Below are 24,729 nucleotides of genomic sequence, written 5' to 3' on the forward strand. Positions count from 1 at the left end.
TCAATTTGGAGGAAAATTTTGTTCATTTGTAATACCATTGATTGATTGTGCCAAATTAGCAAGGTGTGATAAAATTGAAATAAAAGTGTGGTGTATAACATTACTTTTTTTTTTGTAATTTTTTTTTTAAAAAAATTATTATAAGTTTGTAAACTGTCATATATATGAACACCAATCATTGTGGGGGGGGGGGGGGGGGGGGGGGGGGGGGGGGAAGGATAGGAATGAACCAAAAATTCTGCATTTAATATTTCATATTCATGATTAAATTTATAGATCCCATAATTTACATAAACCTGGTTATAATAGCCGTTGGGGTACAGTAGACACTAGGACCATTGAGCAGCTCATTAGGGCTGTCCTTTATGATTGAGAATTTCGGGCATTTGTAATTTGCATGCAATGGGTGACACATAATGAATCGCACCATCTCAATGTAGGGGGAAAAAAAAAAATTAAGGTCAAATGGTATGGTTGATTTACCCACCATGGATGAGTTTCGTGTTTTGGGGTGGTCGACCTTCTTAAAAGAGAAATGATTCTTCTTCTTTTTTTTTTTTTTTTTTTTTTTTGCCATAAGTCTTCTCCTATTCTTTTATTTTTTTCAAAATCATCATTGAATTTGTAGTTTTATGTGAGTTTTATACACAAGTCCTACAGATTCAATAGTAATTTTAAAAAATAGAAAAATAAAAGGACATAAATTGGGATGGCAATGAAATAATGTGAAAGTGCTTTAGGCTTTAATACCCAAGAGCACATCTTACGTACGCGTATGTTATATATAGATAACATGTAGAGTTTGTAATATTAGTAACTATACTTCTTTCTATTTTTTCAAAGCTAGTCGATAATATTTGAACTACATCTGATCTATATAATAGATAATATTTGAACTAGTCTAAGAAGTAAGAACTATAGTATAATGTAAACTCTTAGACTATGAGATAAATACTAATAGATAATATTTGAACTAGTCCAAGAACTATAATACAAAGTAAACTCGATCTTAGACTATGACATAAATATTATCTTCTTCTAGTGCTTTGATCTTTATCTCTAATGGGCAAGACCACCCTTAAAATATGGTTTGTTTGTTTTTTTTCTTTCTACGCTTTTCTATATTATTAATGTGGTTTGTTTCAGCTGATCATTACAAACAAATAGTTGAGATTTAGCGAATTGTAGACACATGCAATTTTTGCCTATTTAAATCCCAGGTATGTTGCCTTCATTCATTTTCATTTCTTGTAAGTAGAGACTAGAGAGAGATATGGACCTCTTCCTTGGGTATCTACTTCAGCTTGTAATCCTCAGCATTTCTCTTTCTTTCTTGATCTTCTGCATTTACAGAGACAAACCCATTTCCCCCAAGCTTCCACCAGGCAGAAAAGGATGGCCTTTCATAGGTAAAACTTTGGAATATGCCAAGGCCAGCAAAAGGGGCAATCCAGAGAAATTCATAGCCGACAGAATGAGCAACTACTCACCAGACGTGTTCAGAACCTCCTTGCTTGGAGAGAAGTTGGCTGTCTTTTGTGGTGCTTCTGGGAACAAATTCTTGTTTTCAAGTGATCAGAACAAGCATCTCACCACATGGTTGCCGCGCTCATTGGATCGAATTTTTCTTTTCCCCACCGATGCTGAACATTCTACCAAAGCAGAGGCAGCCAAAATGCGTGCCATTCGCCCTGATTTTCTCAAACCAGAAGCTCTGCAACGTTACATAACCATCATGGATTCCATGTCAAAACAACACTTGGAAACAGATTGGTCAACCCCTTGTAAAGAATTGAAGCTTTTTCCACTCTCAAAGAAGTACACCTTTGCATTGGCTTGCCGGCTGTTTATGAACATCCAAGACAACGAGCAAGTAACCAGATTTGCAAATCCCTTCAATCTTGTTACTGCTGGCCTCGTATCCATTCCAGTAAATCTTCCAGGTACAACTTTCAATCGAGCTGTTAAAGGAGGCAAACTTGTTCGTGAGGAGCTTTTGGGCATCATTAGAAAGCGAAAAATGGAGCTGTCAGAGAATATAGGGTCTGCACATGAAGACCTGTTGACTCGCATGCTCCTTATAAGGGATGAGAATGGCAGAGGAATGGAGGAGAAGGAGATTGCTCTTAGGATTATAGGTTTCTTCATCGCCAGCTACGATACGGTAAGTTCTGCCATTACAGTCATCCTGAGTTATCTGGCGGAGCTTCCTCAAGTATAAGGCGAGGTCTTAAGAGGTACGTTTTTATTAGCGGAAACTTCACTTTAATTAGACCATGAACTACCGCACATTTTGAGAAGACTTTCAAAATTCAAAAACTCTCAATTTACATCTCTAAACTTTCAATTTCAATCAATTTACTCTTATGTTAGTTTTAGCTTTTAAAAGTTAGTTAACAGAAATGCCAAAAAAAAAAAACAAAATTACCCTTTTTTTTTTTAATAATTTGAAATAAGGGTAAATTTGAAATTTTATAAAAAAGTCAAAGGTATAAACGTCATTTTATCTCTTTTAATGTTTAGAAGGGTAAATTGATTGAAATTGAAAGTTCAGGTTGTAAATTGAGAGTTTTTGAATTTTGGAAGGTCTTCTCAAAACGCACGGTAATTCAGTGATTTAAAATAAAGTTTCCCCTATTCATTATCTTCACATATTTTAAAAGTTTTAGCAAATAAAAAATTATAATTTTAATCATTTAATTCAGGATTATGTTAAAAAAGTGTTAAATATATTAACCACTTGTTATCTTTAACCTCAAAAAGGGATAAGAGATGATCCACAAATGTGTAATCATTATCACTTGCTATCTTTGTAACCACTCTGTTAACAACCACATTGTAAATCCTTAAAAGTATTGTCGTGTGGTGGCTTGCTTTCCACAAGTCAAGTGTGGCCCCATTCTTGTTGATTTTTGTTGTCTCATTTTTTTTCTTTAGCTTCTTTGTAGAAGCTTTGAAAGAACAACACCTTTAATTATTGAAGACAACCATTTGGTCCTTCAATGAAGAAGAGTGGCTTTGTGAGAGATTTGATACACCCGTTTTGCTTCATTTGTCTCACTTGTATTCTCTCAGTTTTGGAGTACGGAAAGGCCAAGGAGATAAGAGAAGTTTTCTCTTTCTTTAACTCTTTTTTGCGCGATAGTGAGAATTGGGTGAACCGGATCTTTTGGATTTAAGTAGTTTTCTTTGTAATACTCTTTATACTCTATCATTTTGATAGTTAATTTCATCTAGATCATCTTCGTCTATAGATGTAAGCTCGTTAAGCCAAACTACATAAATTTTGGTATTTTGTGTGATTATGTTATTTATTATTTTGTGATCTTTGAATTATTTTGTCGCAACAAGTATCGATGATACAAACCACTGAATGTGGTACAAGAGTAGAAACAATTTCATAGACATTTGTGTGTTTTTTTAGGCTCAAATCTACTCTCAACAAGTGACACTTAACATGTAGAATATTTAAGTGAAATTTGATGTGAATTACGGAGATAAAGTTCAAATTCAAGACCTTTATTTTAATACCATGTTAAACTACAACTTATCCTACATAAAGACAAAAAATTGTAAATTTAATCATTTAATTCATATTTTAATAACCAGATCAGACACAATAAAACATATTTTTGAATTTGATATGAAAGTGGTTTGTTTGGTTGACACAGAACAATTGCAGATTGCAAAGTCCAAAGGTGAAGATGAATTGTTGAATTGGGAAGACATTCAGAAGATGAAGTATTCTTGGAATGTGCCATGCGAAGCAATGAGGTTAGCATCTCCTGCTCAAGGAGGATTCAGAGAGGTCACAGCTGACTTTAGTTATGCGGGTGTTACAATTCCAAAGGGATGAAAGGTATGTAACAATTATGCAAATACAAGCTAACTAGGACAGAATCCGGATTTCTCATGAATGAGGCTATTGCCCCCGCCCCCTGGTTCCGTCTCTAGAAACTGAACTAGAACCGGCTTGAGATTTACTTTTGTGAATCCATTTTCTTGCAGACATACTGGACTGTAAATTCAACAAACAAAATTCCAGAATATTTCCCTGAACCAGAGAAGTTCGATCCTTCAAGATTTGAAGGGAGGGGGCCTGCACCGTACACTTTTGTACCATTTGGAGGAGGACCTCGAATGTGCCCTGGAAAGGAATACGCACGATTGGAAATTCTCACATTCATGCATAATGTGGTGACCAAATTCAAATTGGAGAAAGTAAATCCGAATGCAAAGTTTATATACAATCCATCACCTATTCCAGAGAATGGTCTTCTGGTTCACCTACACCCTCTCAATTAGTGTCAAGAGTTGATGTAATAAACCTTATGCCAGCAGCTGTCTATCGACAATCAGAAAAATATCAACAACTGAATGGTTTGTATTTTCCACACTTCCTCCTTCGGTGGTTTTTGTTTTTGTTTTTTTTTTTTTTGCGTGGGTTTACACTGTTGGAAGTCCCACATTGCTTGGGTATTAAGGGAGATAGGCCATTTATAAGATGAGAGGAAACCTCAACTCTTAAGCTAACTTTTGGGTTGAGTTAAGCCCAAGACCCATTTCTAATATGGTATCAGAGCCAAGTTCAATTGGTTGTGGCCCACCGTCTCCTATTGTCGCACATGTTGGCTTGGATGTCCTCCAGCCACTCGTGAGGGGGCGTGTTGGAAGTCCCACATTGCTTGGGTATTAAGGGAGATAGGCCATTTATAAGATGAGAGGAAACCTCAACTCTTAAGCTAGCTTTTGGGTTGAGTTAAGCCCAAGACCCATTTCTAATATACACCAAATACAAAGGTAAGAAAATAATGATACAATCTATACGATTTGCTGTAGCCATGGGAGTGATTGCTGATTTGGCAAGAGCCATATTACTTCTTTTGAGTAAATCCACAATGTACTTCCTCTATGTGAGAAATAAATGGTTAGAGACAGAGAGTTTCGACCCCAAGAAAGAAAATGAAATAGCTAAGGTCCTTTATTGTAAAGTCAGTATTAAGTAACTTGATGAGTGACTCAACGGCCATAGGATATGAATCGGTCACGATAATGTCGTCAACATAAATAAGGAAATAGATAATTGAGGATCCTTGGCAAAAAATTAATAAAGAGGAATATGCTTTGGAGCCAATAAAACAGAGTGTATAGAGACAAGTGCTAAGTCAGGAAAACCATGCTCGACGTTTGTTTAAGGCCATACAATGATTTATGTAGACAACAGACATGATTCGAAAATTGTGGATGAGGAAATCTAGAGGTTGAACCATGTAAATGTCCTCTTCTAGAAAACCATAAAGAAATGCATTTTGAATATCAATTTGACGTAAGCACCAACTAGAAGAGATGACAATGGAGAGAATTGAGCGAACGGTAGTGGGTTTGACAACGAGGCTAAAAGTTTCTGAAAAATCTGGGCCTTGTTGTTGATGATAGCCTTTCAACAACAAAGTAGACTATGTAACGCTCAATCGAGGTTTTAGCATGATGTTTGATGTGGAATACCCATTTACAGCCACCAACATTTTTGTTTTTAGGGATAAAACTATAGTCGACTCCTAGCCATGTTTCTCCAAGACAAGAGGCTAGGGTTTTCTCCCTAACTTAGCCGAGAGGAGCTTGTAGGCATTGGATGCAGACAACATTGAGTATAACATTGAGTATTCTTGTGAGCCTACTCTCTTGGTTATCTTCGGTCATTGAGGAAAAGATTCCAAAGCTTTGGAAATCCTAGAGATAGCTGTATAGTGAGAGAAACAAGAAGGAAAAGATTTTGTCTAGCCAAGGAGTAGCCATTTTTCTAAGAGTGCTTCTCTTGTCTTTTACTCTCCATGGCATGATCTTTCCATATTCTCTTGAAGTCGATCATTGGGATGATTCCACTGTGCATATGATATACAAGATCCCAACACACACATTGTTGGGGAGAAAATCTCCCATAGTGAGCCCCATTCTTTTTATACTTATTTACATTATGCTATCATCTATTCATTGAATAACATGTGTCCACTTTTGTTGGATCTTTGAATAAAATGAGGAAAGAAGAAGGAGAAGGGGTTTTCTCTGGATTTGTTTTCTCCTCACACACGTCTCTCTCTCCCGCACATCTCTCACTCTCTCACATTTCTCTCTCTTTGTCGGCCTTCACTCCCTCTCACTTCTCACATACCTCACACAACACACTAATTTATGGATAACTAGAGGCGGATTTTCATTATCTTTCTTATCCAAAAATAAATATGCTAAGATAAGTATTGGAGAATCTTCGACCTCAACTGAAGACCGTCTAACCTTGTTTTTGTTTTATAGAAACCTCATTATCGTATGGGAGTCCCTTCACAGCTTGGCTATCAAGAATATCGCTAGGCAATAAATGTTTGGACCTGAAAACGCTCCAACACACATGATATTTTTCAGTTAACCAATAGTGCCTATATATGCAGAGTCCTTCCACTTCTCATTAGTTTGCTACAAAGCATGTTCTTCGTTATTTGAAGAATACAATTGATGATGGACTTCTCTATTCCAAATTATCATTGAGGATGTTGTTTAAGGAACTTGGTATTGCTCTGGCCTATGCCCATATTTGCCTCTAATCCTTCTATATTAAAGGAATCCTTAACCTTTGTCAAACAATGTTACTGTTGATAATTATGCGGCAGTACTCTTTGGAGTTTAAATCACATGCATTTTAAGCATACATCAATTCAATATAATTAATTAGAGAAACTAATTGCACCCAATTTAAAAATAAAATTTAGTTATTTCACCATCATCAAAGTAGCTTTTGAAATTTGCTTATAAGAAAGGCAGCAATTGGGCCAGTTAGGCTGATGCTTCCAAGTACATCACCATATATATTTGTTTGAGCTTGAAGCAATGTATTGTCTTCCATTGTATGATATGATACGATACGATGGGTCAATTAATGGTATTCCCTTATCTCAAAGAGCCGTGACAAGATTAATAGCTATAAGAAAAGGTAGCTAGTTGTTGCACCATCGTGTTATGTCGCACTCATGCATTTTGATGGAGACGCACCCTTGCCTCCTCAACATTATTCACATCTATTTTCCTTCTTTCTTTTTGGTTATATTTGGCTACAATATTCTCAACATGGCTGCTCGATTAAATTTGCCAAAATATTGGTGCACTTCATTTGTAATGGTCAAAGTTTTAAGTTTTAAGATTTTTTTTTTTTTTTTTTTTTTTTAAGTATTTGCTTAATTTATTAAATTGATATTTGTTCTTAATTATAACATATAATTGTCACATATTCTATTAAAAATGCATGTGACGGTGACAATCACATACTTTAAGAATATATGTTAGTTTAAAAAAATGGATAAAAAAAAAATCTTTAACCTATTTTGGAGAAAAATTGTATCCAATTGTAATAGGCAAAAGTAATAAAGAACTTTTGCAAAGTAGAGGCTTGGATCGTAATCTATGTCGGTTGTTCTTTTCTTTTTTCTCTCACCGGAATGAGTAATGTTATACATACGCTACACTTTTATATATCTCACTTTGTTGATGTACGATGATGAATCAACTCTTGAAATTTTTTTTATATGTTTTTAACAATGGATAATCGAAAAACTTATTGACAGTATCACTTCAACAAAATGAGATAAAAATATAATTTTTAATTTTTCTCGTCGGAATCCCTTCTTCTTTTTGTAAATTTTTCAAAAAAAGTCCTAAGTTTGTAAACTATCATGTATAAATAATAAATAGGGTTAACTTCACTTTAAATCCATGAATTACCACGTGATTTGACAAGCCCCCAAACTTCAAAACCTCTCAATTTGAATCCCTCCATCAGATTTAGCTGTTAACTTCTAACGAAAATTTCCTAAAAAGATCAAAATATCCCTGATTTTCATTTTATTTATTTGTTATTTATTTATTTTAATTTGGAATTAAGGATAAATTTAGAATTTTATAAAAAAAGTCAAGGGTATAAATGTCATTATCTCACTTTTAACGTTTAAAATCTAACAGAATGATTCAAATTGACTGCAATTAAAAGTTTATGAGTTTAGATCGAAAGATTTTGAAGTTTAAAAGACTTATCCAATCCCATGATATTTAAGGAGTTTATCCCTAATAAATATGACAAGGACCCCTTTACCAAAAAGATTTGAGCATTTCTCACCGACACATTTATTTCAGGGCTAAAACTCTGAGATATGTATGATTGTGCTCGAGCTTCGTCCTCTCTGGTCTCTGAAACTCCAGCCACCCCCTCCCGACCCACTTTTGAGTAGAGGGAGCTTCTTTTTGAGACAACATTTGGAATTCGAGAAGACTTCCAACACCTTGAAGCTACTAGCTAGGCGGTTGAAGAATTCAAACGCCGTAGGTTGAAGAGAATGTTCAAGCCCGTCACCTCCACTGGCTACAAGAAATTGATCACACAGTTCTATGAGCATCTCAGTTTCGACTGCACCAGGCCGGGTATTATGTTCTCAACAGTTCAAGGCAAGGATATTGAGCTGACTTCAGTTGACATTGCCACTGCTCTAAAGTGCAATGATGAGCACCCTCCAGAGGAAGCACCATTTGAGGCACAACCTCCCAGGTTCTATGTTGCAGAAAAAATTACGGACATGTGTGAGGGGCAGTTTGCGGATAAGCATAATAATGCTGGCAGCAGGGCCAAGATGCCTCCACAACTCTAGCTTGTGGACTCTATTCTGCATCGTAATGCCTTTCCCTTGGGACAAAAAACTCTAAGGCAAGAGATCTATTCCTCCAAACACTTTACGCCTTTCATAAAGGTTTTTGATGTTCCATTCCTGCGATTATTTGGAGCCAAATTCACAAGTTCTGGAGTGGAGTGCATTTAGGAGGGAGCAGAGAATACCAACTAGTGGGGGCTGCCCTTTCCATTTTTACTCACTCACATACTTCAGAAAAAGGGCACCTCAGCAGATGGACCAGTCACTAAGACCCCGCGGTTTGGCATAAGACAATGGAATCAAAGTTGTTCACACATGCCAAAGGGGCCTCCAGCACCAGCAGTCGAGGTAGAAGAGTTTGAGGAAGAGCCTATGGAAGAAGATGAACCTGTAGCTGAGCAGGAAGCGGAAGAAGAAGAGGAGACTGTCACTATGGGTGCTGCACAATATTGTTCCATCAGTGAAGAAATGGCAGAACTCCGGTCTTAGCTGGCAGATCAAAGACTGGAGGCTCGAGAGGAGAAATTCCTCATAGACCAAAGATTAGCAAACCTAGAAGTAATGATGCGGTCCATTCTAAGCTGATTGCCACCACCTTCAGAAGCATCTTCTTCAGGGCAACAGTGAGAGGAGGACAACTGTATGGCTGAGGACGTTAAACTTAGAGACATTGAGACATTAAATATTGGAATTAATTGGAAGCTTCATATTTTTATGCTAGTTCACTTTACACTGTTTCAAATTTGTGATGCCTTAGCCTGGCTTTCGTAAGTAATTAGACTTTAAAATTCCAATTCATTGTGAAGATGGAGTTTATTTTTTTTTAAGCTTGCCAATGAATGAAAATCATGGTCTTGAGTGATACTTCAATTTTTGGATAACATGAACTTGTGCATAATGTTTGTGGGTAACATTCCTAGAAAACCCTCACGAGACTTCACTCGTCCACTAGGAAATTCTTAGGGGTTTAAAAGGCTTGTTGCATATGCTAAATGCAACCGTATATCCCACGAAAGATGGATTTATCTTTTTGCTTTATGTTTTCCATTTTGTTTTTAGTTTTGTATTGTTAAGGGATTAGCAATATGTAAGTTTAGGGGTGTGTTAAGTGCCAAAATATTCATATTTTAGCCATTAACTTATATTTGTTAATTCCTTAGTTTTGTTAGTTTGTGCTATTTTAGTTCTCTTATGTGTTTTCTGTGTTTTTGTAGGCTTTTGGAAGAAAAGAAAGCATTTCTAGAAGTCTAGGGCTTAAAAAGCAAATTTGGAAAAAACTGGAGGTTCTCACAGGGGATTTGCGCTCGAGCGCAGTACCAGAGAAATTTCAAACTAGCACAGGCTTGCGCTCGTGCACACAAGAGGAGGCTCGATTGCAGACCTACGATCGAGCGCACACGGGCTGCGATCGAGCGCACCCGTGCGTGAAGAGCAAGGGACCAGCGCCTTATTCCGGAAAGTGCTCTTTTTCACCCCTGCAAAACCCTAGGCAAACTAGAACGCAAAAGCTACAATTTTTAGGGTTTCTAAAGTGTTCCTAAGGCCTATAAATAGACCCTTAAGCTTATAAAATAGACATACAATTCCAATGAGAAGAATTGAAGGCTCTTCAAGTTCAAGTTTCGGGTTTATTCTTTTCCTTTATATTTTATTTTATGAAGATGTTTAACATCAAGCTCATGTGTAACTAAACTCTTTAGTAGGGCTAGATTGAAGCCCTAATTATGTTTATTTAATATTTCAATATTGATGCTTTTGTGATAATCATATTGTAATGCTTAACTTGATTAATTTCTGTTTTATTGAATTCCTCATATGTGTGTGCTTGATCAACATATGCATGTGGTATGTATTAGTTAATTAAGTCAATTTGGATGATCGAGTCCTGGGCTTAATAGAGTAACAAAAGAATTCCTCACAGGTTTTTGAGTTAATCAACAGGGAAAACCGAGAGTATACACCCATGCCCTAAGTTCTGTGTGTTTGTCGATTTCCATAGATTTATTCTTTCTTAAAGAATAACTTGTTATACACCCATGTTAAATCCTTTAAGAAAGAAAAAGAGTTAAAGTATACACATATGCCTAATTTGTTGCTTAGGGAAATCTATAACTTAAGGAGTATACACCCATGCCCTTGGGTTGGTAAACATTAGGTATTCATAATATGATTAAAGCATTGACATATTGTTATATTATTTAAGCATGATTAGTGGTGGATATCAAAGCCCTACCTTTATCTTTATTAACTCAAAAATCAATCTCTATTTTGTTTTAATTACGGAATTTATTTTAAGCGTAATTTACAACAATCCTCGTGGGAATGATCTCGTACTTGCACCCTATACTACTATTTTAATCTTGTGCACTTACGAGTTAAACGTACTTTTATTTGCCTATTAATTTATGTAGATATTTGCACAACACTGATAGTAGGTCATCAACGTCCACTTTTAGTGGACGCTAATAGTCCTCTATCATAATAAAAAAAAAAAAAAAAATTGAAAATCTAAGAGCATTAGCATCCACCAAAAATTGGACGCTCATAGTAGGTCATCAGCATCCACTAAGATAGTCCTCTATCATAATAAATGTCAGATTTGGTGACTTGTTTTCACAAGTCTTACCGTGGGCCCCACAACAGTATGGCATTCCATACTTTTTGACTTGTTTTTTCTCTCACACACGTCCATGTTGCTCTCCATTGATTGACCTTCTTCTAGAAGCTTTGTTAAACGGCTGGCTTTGTTTTATTATTGAAGCCATTCGGTCAAGAAGGAAGCAGCAACTTCAGCAAGAAAAAAAGAGAAAGAAGAAAAGAAAGAGTTGCCGAGAGAGAGAGACATGTGTTGAAGAGAGAAGAAGAAATACACCATTTTTTTTCTTCTTTTTGATCTCACTTTTGGAGTGCTGAAATGCTTAGAGAATTTTAGAGAATATTTTTTTCTTTGTATCTAATTCTCTTTTGAGTGAGATTGGGGTGTATTGGGGCTTTTGGGTTTGAGTGGTTTTATTCATACTACTCTTTGTACTCCACTATTTTGTTAGTGAATTTCTCTTGGAGCGTCTTCGTCAGTGGATGTAGGTTTGTTAAGCCGAACCACTTAAATCTTGGTGTCTTGTGTGGTTGTGTTATTTTTCTATTCTGTACTTTTCTACTTCTTTGGTGATCTTGGATTTGCATTTGTCACAACAAACTGGTATCAGAGCTTGGGTATTTATTTTGCTGGATGGCTACTGCAAAATTTGAAGTAGAGAAGTTTGATGGTCAGAATAGTTTCAGCCTTTGGCGCATCAAGATGCGAGCTTTGTTACGACAACAAGGCTTGGCGAAGATTTTGGATGGCGAGGTGCCATCAACATCATCATTGGAGGAAACGAAGGAACTTGAAGAAAAGGCCCACAGTGCAATTTTATTGTCTCTTTCAGATGGAGTTTTAAGAGAAGTTGTCGATGAAGAAACAGCCGCTGGACTTTGGAAGAAGCTGGAGAGCTTGTACATGAAGAAATCCCTCACCAACCGATTGTATTTGAAGCAACGGTTATATACCCTCAAGATGAAAGAAGGTATGCCTCTTTGTGATCATCTTGATGACTTTAATAGAATTATTTTGGATCTGAAAAATATTGATATTAAAGTAGATGATGAGGATCAAGCCCTGATTTTGTTATGTTCACTACCGGATGCCTTTGATAATTTTGTTAATTCAATGTTGTACGGTAGAGATACTATCTCCTTAGCTGATGTTAAATCTGCTTTGAATTCTATGGAGTTGAGAACAAGATTGAATAGTAAAGGTAGTGATAATCAGGCAGAAGGTTTATTTGTTAAGGGTCATTCAGAAAATTCTTTTAATTTTAGAGGTCGATCTAGTGAGAGGGATTCGGGTAAAGGTAAATCAAGAGGTCGATCGCAGTCCAGGTCAAAGAAGAAAGTAAAGTGTTACTACTGTAAAAGTATGGGCATTATAAATCCGAGTGTCCGAAGTTGAAAAATAAAGAGGAAGGTGATAAGCAAAGTTCCTCTTCTGTGGCTGGTATTGTTGAAGGAAATTCTAAGGGTTCAGACCTTGTCCTTGCAGTTACCATTTCTAATGGTCGTTCTAACGACAAGTGGGTCCTTGATACTGCTTGTACATTTCATATGTCTCCTAAAAGGGATTGGTTTACTACCTATAATTCAGTCAATGGTGGTTCAGTCTTGATGGGAAATAATGTCGCCTGCAAGATTGTTGGTATTGGTACAATCAGAATTAGGATGCATGATGGGATTGTGAGGACTTTGACGAATGTTCGACATATACCAGATTTGAAGAAAAATCTTATTTCATTGGGCACTTTGGACTCCCGTGGATACAAGTATTCTGGTGAAGGTGGAGTCATTCGGGTTAGCAAAGGCTCATTGGTTATAATGAAAGGTAACAAGGTTGATGGCCTTTACTTTCTTCAGGGTAGTACGGTAACAGGTTCAACTGCTGTGTCTTCTTCAGATGATCCAGATTCAGACACTACCCGGTTATGGCATATACGGTTGGGTCATATGAGTGAGAGGGGTATGACAATCCTAAGCAAACGGGGTTTGCTTTGTGACCAGAAAACAGGATCTCTTGACTTTTGTGAGCATTGTGTGTTCGGGAAATAGTGCAGAGTCAAGTTCAGTACAGGCATCCACAAAACAAGTGGTACATTGGATTATATCCATCCAGATCTATGGGGTCCCTCTCAGGTTCCATCAAAGGGTGGTGCTTGATACTTTGTTACATTTATTGATGATTATTCGAGAAAAGTCGGGGTGTATTTTTTGAAGAAGAAAAGTGATGTGTTTGTCACTTTCAAGCAATGGAAGACATTAATTGAGAATTAGACTGGAAAGAAAATCAAGCGACTCAGAACAGACAACGGCATGGAATTTTGTGGTGGTGAATTTAATAAATTCTGCAAGGATGAGGGCATCGCTAGACATCGCACAGTTAGTCATACTCCACAGCAAAATGGGGTCGCTGAGCGGATGAACAGGACCCTCTTAGAGAGAGTGCATTGCTTACTTTCAAATGCCAGGTTGTCTAGAGATTTTTGGGCTGAGGCAGTCAATACTGCTTGCTATTTGGTCAACCTTTCTCCATCAACAGCCATTGATTGTAAAACTACTTATAAGGTATGGTCTGGTACTCCTGCTGATTATTCATTTTTAAAAACTTTTGGTTGTCCTGCTTATTGTCATGTGAATGATGGTAAGCTTAAGCCTAGATCAAAGAAATGTATATTTCTAGGCTATGCGGATGGGGTGAAGGGATATAGATTGTGGTGTTCTGATCCTAAATCACCTAAGTTTATAGTTAGTAAAGATGTTGTATTTGATGAATCTGCCATGCTTCACCCACTACAAAAAAATATGAGTTTTTTGACGTGGCAAACAGTAACTTATGTTTGCCACGTCAAAAACTTTTGACGTGTCTAAGTAAGCACGTCAAAAAAATTTTTGTTGACGTGTCCTTTTCTACACGTCAAAAGTTTTTTGACGTGTGAAATTCACACGTCAAAAGTTTTTGACGTGTGGAATGGACACGTCAAAAACTTTTGACGTGTCAACTTGACACGTCAAAAGTTTTTGACGTGTAAATTTCACACGTCAAAAAACTTTTGACGTGTCAATTCCACACGTCAAAAAAAGTTTTTAATAAAAAAAAAATTAACAATAATTTTGATAGAAACAAATATGCATAAAAAATTGGCATAAAAAATTATTGTTAATTGGCATCAAAAACTTTTTAATGTTAATTGGCATAAAAAATTAATATTTATTGTCATTAGTATAAATTATAGTTTATTATCATTAGTATATATATATGTATGCATGCGTAAATTGATCAGTCTATTAATATTAATATGATAGCTACACATATTATTTTTCTATAAATATATAAAACATACTCGATGCATTTATTTTATAAGACCTGCAAAACTCATATGAACTCGACAAACACAATATATGCGGCCGGTTAGTTGATACATTTAATTATATATCTATACATCTAGAATATATGGGGGTTTTTTTTTTATTCTCTAATTAATTTTAATTGGAGAGAATAAATATATATATATTTATATATGATAGAGTAAATACTATTTCAATAACATTTAAATAAATAAAATTTTATGAAAATAGTTTAAATAAGATAATATATATATATATATATATATATATATATATATATATATATTATATAGGGTTTTGACGTGCCATGTTTGGCACGTCAAAAACTTTTGACGTGTCATGCATGGCACGTCAAAAACTATTGACGTGTCAAGAATGACACGTCAATAGTTTTATATTAATTGTATATATATATATATATATATATATATATATATATTATCTTATTTAAACTATTTTCATAAAATTTTATTTATTTAAATGTTATTGAAATAGTATTTACTCTATCATATATATATATATATATATATATTTATTCTCTCCAATTAAAATTAATTTGAGAATAAAAAAAAAAAACCCCCCATATATTTTATAAGACCTGCAAACCTCATAGGAACTCGACAAACACAACATATGCGGCCGGTTAGTTGATACATTTAATTATATATCTATACATCTAGAATATTAATTTGTTTATTTATTTATTATCTAATTAATTCTAATTGGAGAGAATAAATATATATTTATATATATGATAGAGTAAATACTATTTTAATAACATTTAAATAAATACAATTTTATGAAAATAGTTTAAATAAGAATAAGAATATATATATATATCATAAGTTTTTGACGTGCCATGTTTGGCACGTCAAAAACTTTTGACGTGTCATGCATGGCACGTCAAAAACTTTTGACGTGTCAAGCATGACACGTCAAAAAACCATATTAATTTTCATTTTATATATATATATATATATATATATATGTATATATGTATATGTATATATATATCGAAAATGATCTTAATTATGATATAAACAAATATGTAATAAACAACACTTGAATGTTAATTGGCATAGAAAATTAATTTTGATTGGGTAGGAAAATTATATATAGTTTATCATATTAGTATAAATGAAGTTGGTATATATATATATATATATATATATATATATATATATGCTGCATGCTTAAATTGATCAGTCTATTGATATTAATATGATAGGTACCCATATTATTTTTCTAAAAATATATGGGTCATATTCGATACATTTATTTATATAAGACCTGCAAACCTCATACGAACTCGACAAACACAACATATGCGGCCGGTTAGTTGATACATTTAATTATATATCTATACATCTAGAATATTAATTTGTTTATTTATTTATTATCTATTTAATTCTAATTGGAGAGAATAAATATATATTTATATATATGATAGAGTAAATACTATTTTAATAACATTTAAATAAATACAATTTTATGAAAATAGTTTAAATAAGAATAAGAATATATATATATATCATAAGTTTTTGACGTGCCATGTTTGGCACGTCAAAAACTTTTGACGTGTCATGCATGGCACGTCAAAAACTTTTGACGTGTCAAGCATGACACGTCAAAAAACCATATTAATTTTCATTTTAATTATATATATATATATATATATATGTATATATGTATATGTATATATATATCGAAAATGATCTTAATTATGATATAAACAAATATGTAATAAACAACACTTGAATGTTAATTGGCATAGAAAATTAATTTTGATTGGGTAGGAAAATTATATATAGTTTATCATATTAGTATAAATGAAGTTGGTACATATATATATATATATATATATATATATATATATATGCTGCATGCTTAAATTGATCAGTCTATTGATATTAATATGATAGGTACCCATATTATTTTTCTAAAAATATATGGGTCATATTCGATACATTTATTTATATAAGACCTGCAAACCTCATACGAACTCGACAAACACAACATATGCGGCCGATTAGTTGATACATTTAATTATATATCTATACATCTAGAATATTAATTTGTTTATTTATTTATTATCTATTTAATTCTAATTGGAGAGAATAAATATATATTTATATATATGATAGAGTAAATACTATTTTAATAACATTTAAATAAATACAATTTTATGAAAATAGTTTAAATAAGAATAAGAATATATATATATATCATAAGTTTTTGACGTGCCATGTTTGGCACGTCAAAAACTTTTGACGTGTCATGCATGGCACGTCAAAAACTTTTGACGTGTCAAGCATGACACGTCAAAAAACCATATTAATTTTCATTTTATATATATATATATATATATATATATATGTATATATGTATATGTATATATATATCGAAAATGATCTTAATTATGATATAAACAAATATGTAATAAACAACACTTGAATGTTAATTGGCATAGAAAATTAATTTTGATTGGGTAGGAAAATTATATATAGTTTATCATATTAGTATAAATGAAGTTGGTATATATATATATATATATATATATATGCTGCATGCTTAAATTGATCAGTCTATTGATATTAATATGATAGGTACCCATATTATTTTTCTAAAAATATATGGGTCATATTCGATACATTTATTTTTATAAGACCTGCAAACCTCATACGAACTCGACAAACACAACATATGCGGCCGGTTAGTTGATACATTTAATTATATATCTATACATCTAGAATATTAATTTGTTTATTTATTTATTATCTATTTAATTCTAATTGGAGAGAATGAATAATATGTTATATAAGATGAAAAAATTATATAATAAAAGAAATAAAATGTTAGTAGAAATAAGTTTTTATTATATAATTATAATTAAATTTATTAAAAATTAAAAAAACGGATATATGGGCTTGACGTGCCAAGTGGCACGTCAAAAAGCTCCTCGGGAAGGCGCGCATTTTTTCTGCAGCGCCTTCCCCTGCACGTCGTCTCCTGCAGGACTGCAGCGCCTTCCTTTCTTCTTTTTTTTCCCTCCTGCCACGTCATCCCCTGCATCTTCTTCTCTCCCATTTCTTTCTCTCACAGCGCCCAAGCCATTTCAAGCCTCCGCCTGAAACCCTCAACACCCATTTTCGTTTTTCTCCTTCAACCCAGCCAACCTCAACTCGCCTCTGCAGCATTTTTCACGTGGTTTTCTCCCCCTCGGTGGCTCTCTCTCTCTCGCCGGCGCACGTCACCGCCGTTACTCCCTCCGGCGACCACAACCTCGAGTTCGGAAGGCTCTCTCACGCTCTCACTCGTTCTCCTACTCGAAAATCAGGTATATATATATATATATATATATATATATATATATATATATGGGTTTATATACATATATATATATACACAGAAAATTATATATAGGTTTATATATCTGATTATATATGTGATTATATATTTCGTAATATCTATATATATATATATATATATATATATATATATATATATATATATATATATATACATAATCTGCAAATATATATATACAGATTATATATTTATAGATTAATTATATATATATTAATTAAATTATTTAATAGATAATTAATTAATTTATATAAAAAAAATGTAATTTACAATGTAAATTAATTTTATAGGTTAAGTAAGTAATTTATTTGTTTAAGATATATGTTTTGTAATATATTTGAATAGTTTGACATGTTTGGTTTGTATATGGTGAGAATATTGTTTAATGTATTTGCATGCATGCATGTACAATTACGTACCTTGGTAGTTTGAAATTATGTTTTTCTGGAGAATTTTGCATTTAGATGTAGACCCATATTTTGTGTAGGTTTTGATTAACAACGGCATATCTATATATATGATTCGTATGTGAATGTTTACATTTACAAAACTTAGAATAATTAAGTATGTCATTCCTAATATGCGTACGTATAAAGTAAAAAACAACGAACATTTGAATTGAAGCTGGATATTGGATTTCATCTACACTTTCCATACAAATGCATAAATGGTTTATTAAACGAAAAAAAGAAAACCAACATTTAACCTAACTAGCTATATGTAGTTTATTTAGGGTGCCCATATGTAATTTACTTAGGTTTTGCACATTAAGATTATGTAGATGTTATAATTAAAAGTCAATTTATGTGTTTGTTTATTAAAAGTGAAAATAAAAAAATTATAACGATGTAGTTAAAGAACCACAAAAAATAAAAGAACATCTAAGTAACTAACTTAGATTTATTTAATTTATTCAGTTAGGGTCTCAGTACTTAAAGCTATGGACAAGAGTTGGATGACACAGTCTAGGGGTACAAGGGAATACAGAGACGGGTGTAGATCATTCGTGGACTTTGCAGTTAGGAACTGCACAATCCCTGATGGAAAAATTCACTGCCCCTGTAAGGTGTGTCGTAATAAGCAGCGCCACTCGCCGGATTTGGTATTTGACCATTTGACAGGGGGTAAGGGAATAATGATTGCATACAGAATTTGGTATTATCACGGGGAGAGGCCTGTTCGGGATCCTGTTGCAGTCTCTACGTCGTCTACCACGAACACGGATCAGGGTTTAGGCGCAGCACAGGGTGAAAACATGCGGTCAATGTTGCGTGATCTATTCGGCATGCACGATGTCATGGAAGACAATTGTGAGCCTGAAGTTGCGGTGCAGGGGAATGAAAAAACTGTGAATGAAGAAGTCGACGACAGTGACAGAGTAAAGTACAGTAACTTGCTTAAGAAGGCAGAGAAGCCACTTCATGATGGGACCAAACATAGCAAGCTTAGTGCTACTGTACATCTGTACAATTTAAAGTGTGTTGGCGGACTTAGTAACACAATATTTTCATCTTTTCTTGAGTTCATCAATCAGTTGTTGCCTCCTAGTGATGAAGCTTTGCCGGTTAATACATATGAGGCAAAAAAGTTTCTAAGGGACATGGGCCTCGGGTATGAGAAGATACCGGCGTGTCCTAATAATTGTATGATATTTTGGAAGAACAATAAGGATTTGGATTCATGTGCTGTTTGTGGAGTATCTAAGTGGAAGGATGAAATTCAGTTGGATGAGGATGGGCAACCCATTTCATCGAGTAAGAAACGCCCGGTGAAGGTGTTGCGGTGGTTTCCACTTATACCACGGCTACAGAGATTGTTTATGTCAGAGCATACTGCTCCTTACATGAGGTGGCATGCAGAAGGCCGGACTAAGGACGGTGTATTGAGGCATCCGGCCGATGGTGAAGCGTGGAGGGCATTTGATAATTTGCATCCAGACTTCTCGGCGGACAGCAGGAACGTCAGGCTTGGACTAACCTCGGATGGATTTAATCCATTCGGAAACATGAGCACATCCCACAGCACTTGGCCTGTAATGCTTGTACCGTACAACTTGCCTCCTTGGACGTGCATGAAACAAACTTCATTTATACTATCGCTGATAATCCCGGGCCCAAAGTCACCTGGAATGGATCTAGATGTCTACCTACAACCCTTAATTGAGGAGTTACAAGAATTATGGACTGTAGGTATTCGCACATTTGACGTGTCCAAAAAAAAGAATTTTGTGCTACGAGCCCAGTTGATGTGGACAATTAATGACTTCCCGGCATACGCAGATTTGTCTGGGTGGCCTAACAGGGGTGAGAAGGCATGTCCCTGCTGTATGTACTCGACGAGGTCCAGGCGGTTAAAGCACGGCAGGAAATTTTGTTATATGGGGCACAGGCGATACTTGCCTATTGATCATCCGTGGAGGAGAAATAGAACAACATTTGACGGCAAACAAGAATTTGAATGTGCCCCAGATGTGCCAAGTGGAGATGAAATTCTTAGACAATTGCAAGATATGGCATATGGAGATGAGAATGCCGGTAAGGCAAGGGCGGATAAAAAGAAAAAAGACAAGAAACGAAAGAAGAGTGGGGCGACAGAAAGAGAAGGCGATACTAGTACTGCTAACGTGTTGTGGAAGAAGAAAAGTGTTTTCTTTAGGTTGCCGTATTGGAAAGATAATCTATTACGGCACAATCTTGATGTCATGCACATTGAGAAAAATGTGATGGACAACATTCTTGGTACAATACTAGACATTCCAAAGAAAACAAAGGACAACATCCAAGCCCGCACAGACTTGCAAGAAATGGGGTTGAGACATACACTTCATCCGTACACAGGCGAGGATGGTAAAACATATATGCCCGCAGCTTGTCACACGATGTCTAAGGAAGAGAAAACTCAGTTTTTGAAAGTGCTTCGAAATGTAAGGGTGCCGGACGGATATGCCTCTAATATTTCTCGATGTGTACGACTTAGTGATTGTACGATATTCGGGTTGAAGAGCCATGATAGTTACGTAATTATGCAACAACTTCTCCCTATTGCATTGCGTGGATCATTGCCAGGAAACGTGGTAAGACCACTTGTCGGGATTTCTGCATTCTTCAGGGGCATATGTTCAACGTCATTGACACGAGATGATATGGACCGATTAGAGGGTGACATTTATGTTACTTTGTGCCAGATGGAAAGGGTCTTTCCCCCAAGCTTTTTTACTGTGATGGTTCACTTGGTCGTGCATCTTGTCCGTGAATGCCGACTAGGTGGACCGGTACAATATAGGTGGATGTATCCGGCAGAGAGGTAAAATAGCTTTACTAATATTCATATTTATGAATTTTTATTTTATATTAAATCGTCACTAATTATAATGAATGAATTATGATCATATGTAGAAGTCTTGGGGTGTTCAAATCTAATGTCCGCAATAAAGCGGCTCCTGAGGGATGCATTGCGGAGGGCTACATAGCAACGGAGTTGGTTGCGTTCTGCTCAAGGTATCTAGACCACGCACCAACATTTCACAATAGGACTGTAAGAAACCCAGATGGTTCAAAGGGGGCGGGAACACGAGTTATCCTCGACCGTGTCACATTGACACAAATTCACCGATACATTATTTTTAACTCGGATGAGTTCCTTCAACTACGGACGTAAGTCGTGTTAGTAGTGTATACAAGTTCAATATGACCTTGAACCCTTAGTTGTGAATTATAATATAATTGAAACGTTGTATTGTAGGGTGCACATGGATACACTTAGGCGTTCATGCAGTAGGGGGCGAACGACGGAGGATCAGTTTGAAACCCAACATCATGCGCTATTCGCCGATTGGTACCGTGACTACGTAAGACTACCGTGACGTTTAACTGTTACTGACCCATTATATTTAGTTGTTGATTCATAACAACTAAAGAAACTTTCTTATGGTCAATTTTTACGTATGTGCTTACAGGTCGATCGATTGAACGACGGACAAAGGAAGGAATTAGGTCACAAACTGGTAATGCATTGTAGAGGGCCGAAGGCCACAGCGACTAGATATAACAGATATGTGATTAATGGAAAGCTGTTTCGCACTATTACATGCGATGCTGGAAAAAGGACCCAGAATAGCGGGGTGTGCGTGCCAACAGTTGATGGTGAAACGTACTATGGGAAGTTGACGGAAATAATTGAGGTGGAGTACTTCGACAGGACTAGGTATGTTTTGTTCAAGTGCGATTGGGCGGATAACACGAGGGACAGGGGGTACAAAGTTGACGAGTATGGCATACTGCTTGTCAGCTTCAAAAACCTTGTCCACCGGGGCCAGGAAATTACTGATGAGCCGTATGTGCTAACGTCACAAGTTGACCAAGTCTTTTACGTCCAAGATGAAAGGGACCCTGATTGGGCTTGTGTTGTAAGAACTAAACCTAGGAACGTATACGACGTTGGACAAGGTGAAGGTTCTGATGATGAAAGTGTCAGCTACCACGAGTGTGAGCCGCTCCGCATGACTAGCAGTAATGAAGTGGATCCCCAGGATGACATTGACTACATCCGACAAGACTTAGATCCGTATGTGATTTAAAAAAATTTAAAACTTTAATAATATATATCGTTCACATTTATTTTGACGTATTTAATGTTATTTCTTTCTACATTGATTGGTTATATTGGTGATTTTTTTATCTATTATATACATAATTAATTGAGTATATTATGTGTTTTGCAGGTTGACATGAGTACGCGGGGGAAGAGTAGACGACGACGGTCTCCACAGATAGACGACCAGGGGTATAGACCCTTGCTCCCTGAGCATGGGGAAGGGTCTCAGCCGGTTCCTTATGATCTTGGCACTCCATGTCCTACCATGAGCGAGTTAGGTGTATGTGGACATGGTGAGGTAGAGATGATTTTTTCCCATGAGTTGAACACGGGTATACCATACAGTGAGCCATCGCAGCCAGATGATAGCGAGACACAATACTATGGGGAGCATGCGGATGATGGCTCAGGTGACTTGGAGGCCGAAGATCCTCCAGAAGTGTTGGGCGGTCGAAAACTCCGGACAATAAGTAAGTATATATGTTTAAAAAACTCAGTTTGAATATGTATAAAATTTATGTAGTTAGTATTAAATTTGAAATTAATAAATTTTGCAATTATTAATGTGTTAGGTACCATGGGAGACGGGAGCACCCAATTTCAGGTGGTGGACATCCCACCATCGAACAAGAAGTGGGAGGTCCCCCTTGGCCAAAAAATTGTCTGCGAGTACAATAAAGCATGGCAGCCCGTAGGGTTTAGCGGGATGAAATTCAGAAGGGAGGCCGGGAACGTCATAAGGGCAGGGACTTATGTTAAGCTCCGGGATGAATGGGAGCATGTACATCCTCGTGCGAAGGAAGATATATGGGACACCCTTATGGTATGGTTACATTTTTCCTCATATTTTAGCATATGTATTTCAATATTTTAAACATTAAAGTGTGCAATTATATTTGTAATTTGTTTGATTTATATATGCAGACTCAGTTCTACATGCCGCCTGAATACAATATTGAGGCGATTAAAAGGGACGCCTTCAAAGATATGGGCACAAAGCTGAAGAGTTGGAGACACTCTGTAAAAAAATCATTAAAAATTCAAGCGGGTGATACTCCAGACTCAGTGAAGGCGAGAATGGGTGAAGATGCCGTTAGGAGATACGACCCAGTGGACTTGAATGTCTTGTTGGCGAGATGGTGCGACCCGAAAAATCAGGTACGTCAGGAGTGTTTTCAGCAATTGGCTAGTGGAATTAATTGTAGTTTCTTTAATTCTAATTGGGTTAGGCCTGACATTTTAAGACTTATATACATGTAGGAGTATGCTGCCAAGATGAAAGAATTGCGAGCAAAAAACAACACGCCTCACTGCACTGGGTCGATGAGCTATGCTAGAGTGACACATCAAGAGGTACTTATATACATATATAATCGGTTGTTTAAGTCAAAAACACGTCTTATGTTTTTTTTTGTATGCAGACCGTAGACGCGGGGGGCACTCCTCCAACTCGAGCGGAAAGTTACATCAAGACTCACACATACAAGGAAGGTGGCTATCCGAATGACGTGGTCAGAGAAAGATGTGTAAGTACTCAAGCATATATATTAACGTTCCTTATATATACGAGATACTAACTTGTTTTTTAATGTACAGGAGCTGATGCAGGAATTGGCGGCCACTGACCCGGCAAATACTGATACCGTGACGGAAGGGACGGTACGGTGGACACCTAATGACGCGTATGCTCAGGCGCATGGAAATAAGCCGGAGTATGCTGGTAGGGTCCGCCAGCTGGGTGCGAATGTGCTGCCGGTGCGGGGCAGCATACATTCATACTATACACCGTCCCAGACACGGTCTCAAAATTCCTGGAGCTCCTCGTTCTCACAGATGACAGATAGAATCAGAGAACTTGAAGAGGAGCGGGCAGCACAAAAAAGTGCAATGGATGAGATGGCGAGGTAGATTGAAGCACAAAAAGCCCAGATAGCAGAGAAAGATGACATTTTTTAGGCTCGTTTCCGCCAGCTCGAGGCAATGTTCGGGTCGACGTCTGGGTCTGCGCCCCCGAGAGGTAATTCTATATTTTATTTTGTTTTTCTAACAATTGTTCACTATTAGAATAACTGTTACAAACCCCTAGTTACAGCGGTCCATTTTAAAAATTACGTATATTTGCATCGTATTATAGAATAATTTCTAATTTTTG

The 24,729-nt window shown here is 35.9% G+C and overlaps 1 pseudogene; it reads left to right on the plus strand.

The window, feature by feature from the left end:
- The first annotated feature begins 1,273 nt into the window (after window positions 1-1,273).
- On the plus strand, window positions 1,274-4,305 carry LOC132190660 (beta-amyrin 28-monooxygenase-like; annotated as a pseudogene).
- The last annotated feature ends 20,424 nt before the right edge of the window (window positions 4,306-24,729 follow it).

This window comes from Corylus avellana, chromosome 7 (genome assembly GCF_965113065.1).
Source record: "Corylus avellana chromosome 7, dhCorAvel1.hap1.2, whole genome shotgun sequence".
NCBI lineage: Eukaryota > Viridiplantae > Streptophyta > Magnoliopsida > Fagales > Betulaceae > Corylus > Corylus avellana.